Below are 12,395 nucleotides of genomic sequence, written 5' to 3'. Positions count from 1 at the left end.
GATATCAGAATAAAAAAATATCCTATATTGTAGAATGGTATATGCCATGAGTAAATAGCATAGATCAGTCTTAACATACCTCTTTGTTGATGAAGTTCTCACAAATGTCTTCGTTTAATTTTTAATCTTCAATCTTTGAGGGTTATTCAATGATATCCAATACTCAATTACCTCGCTCTAATCCTAGTCCAAGACTTGACTTTAGTAAACTATAATTAAGATACAGTTTTGTACATCTAACATTGACAACAAGCTTGAAATCGTAAAACTTGCGAGTTCGACCAACGGTGCTCTAACTAAAACTATTTATGAAAAGGATATTGTGCTTCAGGTTCTCAAATCTTTGCCAGCAAGATACAAACCTAAGAAACATGCCATTACGGAAGGAAACGATCTTCCAAAACAATCAAAAAATGATCTTGTGGGAAAATTGAAGATCTTTCATAATGAACAACAGACTGTAAGACAAAAATTCATTATCCTGGAAGTCGTCGTCGTTCCTAGTAACTCTGTTAAACTTAGTACGTCTTGGGTTGATGAGTGTTATGACGATCAAGTTGAAGTAGACACAACAATATCTTTGGCCACTCAACAGGTCAGAGGGTTCCTAAAAAGAAGAATAGATAGACAATCTGGAATGAGATTCACCTCGAGATATCAGATCCATGAAAATAGAGACTTTCAAGATGAGGATGACTTCAATGCTTTAAGTATCGACGATTAGGCCACATGGAAAAATATTGTCTAAGAAAAGACCATTATCAAGGAAATGAACCACTCTCTGCCTATCTTGATAATATGCCTGATGAGCATATCTTCTAAAATTATACATATAATTCACCATATGTTGCAAAAATATTTATAGATGCTTTCCTTGATTAATGATGATTCAGTTGATTTAATTCTTGACTTTCTAAACAAAAGTGAAAAGATTCATCAAGGAACATCAATTGAAGAAAAACTTAGACAAGATAAAATATTTTTATCTTAGAAAGACTCACGAGGTTTAAAAACATACTGAAGAATACTCCAAAAACTCTAACTCTCAAAAAGACCGAAATTAATTCCGTAAAAAGTGATTTAAGGCTTTCTGGTATTTCAGATAAAATCTCAAGCATGTTTTGTTGGTCAAAAGTGTTTTGCGAACACTAGTGGTATATGATTTAATGGAAACACCTCTTACACCAAGAATAATATGTTTATACTTGCAGGAAAATCTCCCCTGGAAAAAGAAGATGTTGAGGTTAATTTTGGTACTAGTGAAGGCACGAAATATCACAGAGATAATCTTTTAAAAAAATTATTCTTATCGTGACAAATTTGGACACGTTTAAGAAACATGTCGAAGTTTCGGGAACGATAATAAATTTGTTAAGAGACTCCAGAACGACACGAAGTTGATGAATGAAAAGTCAGAGAACTTTACAAAAGGAATTTCGATGCCATTCCACGATGTCGTATCCAAACCGTGCAAGCAATGGAAAAGTAAAAGGCAAAAAAGGTAAAAAGCTATCTAGTCATCATGTTAAAATTCAAATAACCTTGTTGTATCCGTTGATAAGATATGTGGTGAGTCTAACACTCACCTTTTTACTACCTAGTTGTAGTAGAGGGTGTTTCATCATATCTTGACTTGACAATATGAGGATTATGGTACTAAGTCGTATGATTTTAATAGATTTTATGCTGCAAAGAAAAAAATTCGATTTCAAGTTTGTCTTGGTTAAACTCTAGAAATATGATTCGAGCAGTGGATGTTCTTCGATCTTTAGCAAACCTACTTAAAACAATTTATTGTTTACAAAATATTTGTATTTCATTTTGATAATTTGAATATTGCCCAAGCAAACAATGTATATTTTTTATGGCTATTGGGAATATTTCAAATTTATGAATTCCTGAAACTGTACAGGTTTGCAAACCCAGTTTACATACCTTTTGCATCTGAGTTTGGAAATGAGGGAAAGTTTGCAAACCCGGGTTGTATACCCCTGCCGTCTGACTTCGCGAACTTCCATGAGGTTTGCAAACCCAGTTTGCATACCTATGCAATTCCAGATGTCAAAAGTTCATGAACTGTTTATATGACTATGTTCTCTTTTGCTGCAACTCTCATACACACTCCTAAGACAACTTTATTCACAAAATATCTTTAAGCTTGTGAACCATTGTTTAGTCTTGAGTTTTATTGAACACCAGTATTGCATGGAAGTTCAAAGGCATACTTAGCCGTTATGGACTATGTGAACGATTCCATAACTATAGATCATAATGCATATTCTTTTATGTAGGAGGACTCTTCACATGCTTATATGATTTCCTAACTAGGAATTTCATCTAAACTAAGAAAGTGTTTGCTTGAATCTCAAGCAACTTTAACATAAATTTAAATCTATCGCCTTGAAAATCTATAAATAGAGAGACTCTTGCAACAAGATTTCTGAATCCCTAGAAATTTTCAGTCCTAGTTGCATAGCTAGAGTCATCCTCTTTAACCTAGGTTTTTTTACGAAACTATTTTAGGTCGCGACTTTAAAGACTTCAATTAGGGATTCGTAAACTAGTTTTTTTTACGAAACTATTTTAGGTCGCGACTTTGAAGACTTCAATTAGGGATTCGTAAAGCCCGGTCAAACTATCTTTTACCTGATAGTCCTTGTAATCGTATCTTTTTTTACTGGTTATTGAAGTTCACGAACTTTAGATCAGGAATAAGATAAATAGAAATCACAAAGTTATATCCGTCTCAGACTTTGTGATTTCTCAAGATAGGTATTTAAATTTTTCTTCGATTTTTTTGGATTGTTCTTGAGAGGTGGTTAGAGATCTAGGATTTTATTTGATAAGGATGTAAGTGTTCCGGATTCGTGGAGGTTGTTATATTTATCTAGTGCAATGAGATTTCCAAACCTTGATTATATATCTGAAGGGAAATAAAATAGGTTTGTCTGTTAGAGGCAGATGGTATCAAAAATATTCACTAGGGTTGAAGCAACTCTTTGGATGTAAAAGACATCAACTAAAGAAATCAATTGCACAGGGTCTTGCGAGATCCAATATATTTAAGAAGCATGACTGCAACTGAATTGCTTGAAGGGTTAATTCAGTCTTAACTGAATTCCGTTTCGAAGTCTGATAGTAGGCTAGTGTCTATAGTGGTTTAATAATGAAAACGCGGGGGTATAACAACCATACCCAATATTTCGTTCGACAATTTTTATGGACTAAACTCCTATTTAATTCCAAGAGCACCAACTTAAAAGTGAGACTCAATCAAGAAAGAAATTAAAGAGCTTTATCTCTTTCTCAATACAATCAGTAAATCAATTAGATAGAAATCCGTGAGACTCATTGATATGAGAATAAGTCGGATGGTACCAAATACCAATGGCTGAGTGTCAATCAAGTTCTATCCAACAATCAAGGTTGGATTTATCAACTGATTGAACTATGCACAACCTGTGATATATCAATTATATAAACAAATATAATACGGAAACAAAATAACACAGACACCAGAAATTTTGCTAACGAGGAAACCGCAAATGCAGAAAAACCCCGGAACATAGTCCAGATTTGAACACCACACTATATTAAGCCGCTACAGACTCTAGCCTACTGCAAGTTAACTTCGGACTAGAACGTAGTTAAGCCATAATCAAGTCGCACACTGATTAAGGTACAGTTATGTTCCTTACGCCTCTAGAACCACGCTGAATTCTGCGCACTTGATTCCCTTAGCTGATCTCACCCACAACTAAGAGTTTCTACGACCCAAATTCGAAGACTTATAAACAAATCTGTCTCCCACATATATGTCTATCCTTTATTCTTTTTGTTTCGTCATTTGATACAAAGATCAAGGTGAACAAGAACCAACTAATAATTCGGTCTTATACTCCCGAAGAGCAGCCTAGAAATATCAGTCACTTCACAATAACCTAACTGCTATAAGATTCACTCAAACTAGATCGAAGTATCAACGAGATCTTTAGAACTGTTTGTATATCTAAAGACATCTCGTGATAATCCATTGTTAACAGACTCCGTTATGTGCGTGATTGATCACAAGAGATTCAAGTGGTGTTGTGCAGGTTATTGAAGATTAAAGAAGATTTGAAGAAGAAGAAGAAGAAGATTTCTTATTGGTTTTTGTGAGATCAATATTCTCAATATATCTCTTTGAGATTTATTTTGATTGAGTGCGAATCTATACTTGACTATTTCGGTAGTTAAAGTTAGATTGATCTAACCGGACAAAGGAGTTTATTAGATTAAACGGAAGAGCCTTTGTCAACGACTCATCTATATCTTGTAGCAAAGGTTGATTAGAGTGGTTACCAAACAGATTCTTCCTTTGTTGTTTGGAATACGATCCAAAGGACTTGATATTCACGTGCGTGACTCTAGAAGTCGAATGCGCATGGATTTTGAGGGAACTAAGTAGCTAGGGGTAGTCCGCTTGGTCTCAACTATACGAAGTTGGTTTTAGATTTTGTATAGCGGCTTAATTATGAGAGTACTCAAAACTGGACTAGGTCCCGGGGTTTTTCTGCATTTTTGGTTTCCTCGTTAACAAAATCTTGTTGTGTCTTTTACTTTAATTTCGCATTATAATTGTTTATTATAATAAAGTAAAATACACATACGTTAACTCTGTGATACTTGATAGTGGTCCTATAGAATTTGGTTATTACCGAACCTATTATCAAGTAGCACAGTATGATTATCGTACCGTCTCAATCTTGTATCGTCTCAATCTTGTATTATCAAGTAGCACACTAGAATTTGTTTATTACTTGATAGTACCATCAATCACACAAGTTATCTTGTTGTCGTACGGTCTCGATCTCGTATCCATAGACAATCACACAAAGTGTTAATACCGAAATTGTTGTATTTTCTCGACTTTGTCTGTAGACGATCACTCTTGGTAAGAGGACTTATAGATTAAAACAAAAAGATTGTGGTGTATTTGGGAACCCTCGTCTTTTCAGTCGTGCATCTCCTACACAAGTAGAAATTGCAAGACCTTGCAGAGGGATTCTGTGAAGCAATTGCGATTGAAGATAACACCAGCAAGTGGACCTTGAGTTAAGAGTTTAACTACTAGGATCAACCTAATTCACAAAGCCTAAAGCACTCGATTGGATTAAACCTTGAGTGAGCTACTACTTGGTGGTTCGGTTGGATAGAATCTGATACTATAGAGCTTCTGTATCCGTGGTAAAAGGAGTTTTGGGGATAACAATGAGCTAGCTGCTATTCTACGGTTGGTGATGAATGGTTCTAACGAAGATAGATAAGTATACTAATCCAGTTCTCTTGGTAACGGCGAAGGATTCCTTGATCATCTCTTTCTTTTATTTGTTATTCTTTTTATTTTACTTTGATCAAACAATCCCCCTTGTCTTTTATTATTTTTCTGAAATAACCTATCAATCACACAACTCTCTGTGGGAACGATCCTGACTACTGCTATATTACTAGTTAATTAGTGGGAAATATCTTGATTAAGTTGTTGCACTTACGACACGCATCAAATATTCTAGCTATGAACGAAAAGAAAATAACTCAACTAAACATAGAACATTTTGCCATCAAGTATACCTGACCATTAGCACATCTTACTCAACAGGATTTTTCATGAGTAAGATTTTAAACCTTGTGATCAATTAACACAAGTATGAGCTTCGTGCTTATTAAATGAATAATTTTCACGGTTAAACCTCTTTTTTATTCTAATTTTTTGAGGAAACTCCTTTGATGTGAAAAGACATCATAAAACTTACTATCATCAAAATATGAGACTAAGTTTGAATCCTTACCTGAAGAAGTTTGTCTGGTGGAGTTTGACAGTATGTCAATGAGATGTTTATATCCTTCAATTATTAGATTTATTTAGATTTTCTTTCGTAGCTCCATTGTGATTGACTTCTTCTGGTACCTTTTTCACATCTTGAAAATCATCCCGAACACTAGTTTCTGAAGGATTCTTTTGAAACTTTCTTGACCGATTCAAGTTAAAGCTATTATTACAGGTTCAGACATTAGAGGAGCAAATTGAACTGATCTTCCTGGAACATTTCTCGGGGTGAGTCCTGAAACCGATTGGTTTAGACATACAAATATCAATTACACCTTTGAGTATTAAATTTTATGTGTGTTGGAGTCGACCAATATAATTATCATCCAACCTTAATTTGCACTTCCGTCGAACATGTCCCTTTGTGTCACAACAGAAACATACTTTCTGATCACCGGAGTGATTAGAGAGAGTAGGTTTAACATAATCGTTAGAAGTTTTCTTCCTTCCTTGAGATGCAGTAGTTCCTTAATTAGAGGAAGTTGTAAGCACATTTTTAATGATATGAAGGGATTGCAACTTGGCTTCAGAAACTGATTTCGTTAAAGAACCACGATTAGAAGTAGTCATGCTTATTGACATCTCAATTTTGTCAGAAGCAATAGGTATAGTGGACTCTTCAGAACAAACCTTGCATTGAATAATGAATTTACTCAATAAACGTTTAATCTCTAAAGCATTCTCCTCCAGTTTTAACTCTAGTAAATTTCTTGACAAGCTTACTTCAGCTTTTTCTTCACGGAGAATCTTTAATTGAGAGTCACGGTCATTAACCATACCAGTAAGCATATTGACTTTGTGTTTCAGCCTAATAACTTCAGTGGATTGAATTCTAGCTTTTCTTAGAATTGCTGCACTTTCTTTGGCTGCTTCCCTTTCTACTTCAGAGTCAGACTCATTAGTAAAGTAAAAATGATAACACTTATCAATCTATATTTGAGTTGGACATGTCTTTATCTTTAATATATTCCATATAAACATAACTTTTATTACTGGTGATGCGTTTGTTAGAGATAACACATTTTTCCGTAGAGTCAGATTGCTACAAACACAGACTTATGAGGTCTTAGCGTGTTTGCCTGCTCTGATACCAATTGAAAACGCGGGGGTATAACAACCACACCCAATATTTCGTTCAGCAATCTGTATAGACTAAACTCCAATATAATTCTGAGAGCAGCAACTTAAAAGTGATACTCAATCAAGAAAGATAACTTGGACGGTACCAAAGACCAATGCCCAAGTGTCAATCAAGTTCTATCCAACAATCAAGGACGGATTTATCAACTGATTGAACTACACACAACCTGTGATATTTCAATTATATAAACAAATATAATGCGAAAAAGAAATAACACAGACACTAGAAATTTTGCTAGCGAAGAAACCGCAAATGCAGAAAAACCCCGGGACCTAGTCCAGATTTGAACACCACACTGTATTAAGACACTACAGACTCTAGACTACTACAAGTCAACTTCGGACTGGAATTTAGTTGAGCCCTAACCAAGTATCATATCGATTAAGGTACAATCACGTTCCTTACGCCTCTAGAACCATGCCGGATTTTGCACACTTGATTCCCTTAGCTGATCTCACCCACAACTAAGAGTTGTTAAGACCCAAAGTCGAAGACTCATAAACAAATCTATCTCCCACAGATATGTCTCTCCTTTATTCTTTTTGTTCCATCTTTTGACCCAAAGATCAAGGTAATCCGTTCTTATACTCCCAAAGAGCAACCTAGAAATATTAGTCACCTCATAATAACCTAACTGATTAGCAGAAAAAGTTATTGTGGAATCACAAGAGTCTAAGACGAAGAAATGTTGTGATTACTTTTTATATCTTACCTATCAGAGATAAATCTCGAGTAAATCTTAGAAAAGATAAAACTCAATACAATAGAACAAGTAATATCAGAATAGGCAACTACAAAGAAAATAGTTGGATCTGGCTTCACGAATCCCAAATGAAGTCTTCAAGTCGTTAACCTAATAATGGTTTTGCAAAACCTAGGTTAAAGGATAATCGACTATAGTTTGAAACTAGGACACACATAAGTGACGGGATTAGGTTTTCCAGTTGCTAGAGTTCTCCCTTATATAGCCTCTCAAATCAGGGTTTCTTTCAATCAAAGCTAAGATAGCTTAGTAACAAAGCATTCAATATTCGCCGTTAGATGAATTCCTGATTTAAGATTCATGCTAAGTCTGCTTAGAATTCAAGCAATTAATCTCCACTGTTAGATGGTCTTAGCTTGTTAACACAAATGAAATACACTTATATTTAGATATGGGTAACCGTACCTAAACGTGTATATTGGGTTGGATCAATAACAGTTAACCGAAGTTAGCCATATGGACACTTTTGACTTAACCGTATTCATCTAACACTTCTAGATCAAATATGATGATCAATCAATCATGATAGATAATCAAATGAATCTAATTGTGTTTCAAAAATAATTGTTCAATTGTTCATTATCTCATAGAAATATTCATGAACAAATTGAAACGAAATCGGTTTGTTTCGTGATTGTACAAAGTACTTATAGAAGAATCCATTCATAAATATTAAGCCACAGTTTGCAAAGTTAATTTTCATTCCTTAAATCATAAATTTTTTAGTTCATGAGTATGAGAATCATACATTACCGATTCTAGAACTTAACCACTGTGTTCGCAAACTGGGTACACAAACAACAGCTCCAGACCTTGGCCTAGTCAAGCCGTTCGCAAACCCGGTTCGCGAACAACCGTTCCGGACCCAACTCAGGTAAACTCGTTTGCATACTAGGTACGCAAAAAAGAGTTACGGACCTTCTCAGGTAAATCCGTGCGCTTACTAGGTACGCAAACAAGAGTTTCGGACCTGAATCATCACAATACAGTTCGCATACTGGGTATGCATACCGTATTGTATCCGGACATGGGTAATTGTTCTAAACTCTTATTTCAATCATTGTAACATCCTTAGAAGACGACAATAGTAGTCTTACACATACCATTAGCTTCAAGTAATTTTCAAGTGATCAAATGATCAATGCGAAACTTCCCGAGCTAACATCAAATGACTGTCTCACACAAATCATGTAAGATTTTCAAGGTAATTTTCACATGATCATCTTTTGACTTAATATTTAGTTTCCAACAAATAAATTGTTTCCTACTAAACTTGTCATGAATACGATGAACATAGCTAAAGCTAAAATCTTCCAATACGTATTTCAAGAGATAGATAAGCGAGATAAACTTGGATGGAAATATCAAATGTGTATAATGTAAAAGTATATATATAGCTATACGACTTAGTCTCATTAGAAGATAGAATAGAATAGACGTCTGAGTGATAAATAATTTTTAGTCTCCAAGTCTTCACATACCTTTTGTTGATGGAGTTCCTCCAAGCTCCTCAGTAGATCTTCTTCTACAATTGGTGAACACCGTGAAGTCTAAAGATCAACTATACATTCTATCCTAATCCGAGACATAGCTATAAGTAGACTAGAAATCAAGTATATAGTTTTGATCAATTAAACTTGACAAACAATATTGAGATAGCAACGCTTGCGAGTGCGACCGAGCAGTGCTCTAACAAATAAAATGTGGTGTTCAAAGCTAGCCAAGGTCCCTGGGCTTTTCTGCAGGTGCAATTTTCCTTGTTAACAAAATTTCTGGTGTCTTATGTTTTTCTTTTCCGCATTATATTGTTTATCTTTATAATAGAAATAACACAAGTTGTACGTAATTAATAGATATTTTAAGTCCTTATAGATCGAGATTAGATCGAGATTTTCTCTTGTTGATCTTGGATATTGATATTTTAGATCGTCCAAGAACTCTTACACATAATCAGGTACATGGAACTTTGGTCTATTCATATTGTTTGAGAAAGAGAAAGAGAAATACTCTATGTACTATCTTCTTCAAGGGTCTTTGCTTTGATCTACTTGTGATTGTATTAGGTTTTGTCCGTACAGGCTTCCAAACGAAAAATGTGGTGGTATACTTGGTACCGTATCTTTTTCAGTTTTTGTTAACATGTGAGAGGTATTCACTATTTCAGAAAGTTTATGGTTAAAATCTTCAAAAGAATCTGTCAGGCATGCGAAGGTTTTCCCAGTCAAAGATTGAGTTTTGAAGCCTTGCTTCTTTTTTCGAGGTATTTCCTTCAAGTACGATCGTGTATATATATATACCCCATGATTCTTTTAATGTCTCACCATTATACAAATTATGTTGAAGAATTTGGCTTATGACATATGTGATAACATTTAGCCCATCAAAATTATGCTTTGTTGCGCTAATCTCATCAGTGTCATATGTCAATATTCTTAACTGTGGTTATACAATCGACAATGATTGGCTGAATATAATACATGTAATCACCTAATATTCGATAATGACTGGCTGAATGGAATATAAGTAATGATATTCCCTAAACAAAAAACAAGGCCTTTTCAACACAAGTGATTTCAAAGTTAAAAAGAATTTTGCAGTTAGGCGTGCTTCATGAGTCTGCTTCTGAGTGACCGCAACGATGCTCGTTTAAATCCCACACTGCTAGATGACAATAATGGCCAAGTGGGAAAAATATTAGTGGAGGGGTCGGGTTAAGATGCATATCTTGGACCCCGAAATAACTTCATAATGCATATTTTGAGTCACGTGGAACGTTTTTGGCAACAAGGTAGAATTTGACTATTCAAACATGGTAAAGAAACATATTTTTTTAGGAGACAACATGTCATGATGTAAATTTTTGGCCACCAAATAAAGGTAGATTATGAGGAAGAATTTTAGGTCACGAGACAGAGTTTACATCATGAGGTATATTTTGTTACTAAATTTTTTTTTGATCATGAGAGAAACTTTGTATTACAATACAAATTTCATATCATGAGGTATTTTAGGTTACCCAAAGGTCATAATGACAGACTTGGGATCATCATGCATCATTTACGTCATTAAATAGATTTAAGTCATTGTGGCTAATATTATTTCTTAAATTTTAGATCTTCCGAATGTTAGAGCATTGCTCGGTCGAACTCACAAGTGTTTCTATATCAAGCTTGTTGTCAAATTTAGTTGTCAAAACTATATCTTGAGTTCTAGTGTACAATTAGTTAAGTCTCGGTCTAGGATAAAGGTAGTTGAGAAACGAACCAGTCATCATTTGTGTTCTATCGTTTGAAGGCGAAGATCAACCAAAGCTTTTGGAGAAATTCATTAAAAAAGGTAAGTGAAGACTGAACCACCTATTTCTCAAGTTATATTCACCTTTTTATCCTTGAGACGATTGTCGCATAGTTAATTTGACTAGCTTGCATAGACAAGAATTTTGAGTAGAGAACTAATTGTTTAGTTCACGAATTTCTCGAAATATAATGACTAAGCTTAATGAAAATTTTTCATACTTGATAAAATTTTGGTGGAGAACAATCTATTGTTCGGAACCAAATAATGTTTCAAGTTTATCATTCTAAAATATCCTGGAATAGTGATATGTGTCATTGATGTTATTCAGGAATGTTTTGAATTGATTTAGAGAAATATAGAACTACTATATCCAGAATACACGACAGTGTTATCAGTCTTATAAACTGAGAAAGTTGTTATATGACTTTTAGATTTGTGTGATATGCATATTCGTATGTACATCATGGGAAAATCTGTTTGTTTCGTGATCCCGATAGGTATGCATATTTGTATGCAAACCATTTTGGAACTGTAGTAAGGGAATCAGGTTAAGTTAATCAAACCAGTATGTGAGCCAATACAGTTCTATGTTTTAGACTCAGTTTAGTACCCAAACCGGTATGTGAACTGAAAAATTTCTGTGAACTTCGGAACCGGTAAAAGTCTTAAGTTTACAAAGCGGTACGTGAACTGAAAAAGTTCTGTCAACTCTGGAACTTTGAGTTGCACGTAAGTTTGCAAACCGGTACATGAACTAAATAAGTTATATGAAATTCGGAACTCGGTTATTTCTTTTAAGTTTGCAAACCGGTTCGTGTACTGTGACTCAGCCGACTCACGAACGACTCAAATAATTATACCTTGTACATTTACCAACTATGTCGATTATGATTCAGTTGAAATTAAGTTATTTCTACGAAATGATTTGCATTTTGTCAATTATCTAATTAACACTAGACTCATTTGATCACTTGATTGTGACTCAAGATTAATGTCTTAGTGAACATGAAAATAAGTGTTAAGATTTTAAAGTTCAAATCGGCTAGTTTCGGCTAACCAAGTTGGTCATAGTCTTTATACACGGTTCGGTTACGGTTTACCTAACCAGAGTGTATATCTTATTTATGTGTATAAGATTTAAAGCTTTCATCTGACGGTGAATATTGATTGCTTGGTTCCAAAGCTATCTTAGCTTAAACCTAAAGCAACCTAGGCTTTCAAGTCTATATAAGGAAAACTCTTGGCAACTGGGATCTTTGAATCCTGACACTACTTTTTGGTGTGTCATAGTTGTATCTAAAGTTGTCCTCTCTAGAAACCCTTTTAGG

This window comes from Papaver somniferum, chromosome 1, assembly GCF_003573695.1.
Source record: "Papaver somniferum cultivar HN1 chromosome 1, ASM357369v1, whole genome shotgun sequence".
Taxonomy (NCBI): domain Eukaryota; kingdom Viridiplantae; phylum Streptophyta; class Magnoliopsida; order Ranunculales; family Papaveraceae; genus Papaver; species Papaver somniferum.
Note: the sequence above shows the minus strand (reverse complement) of the source record.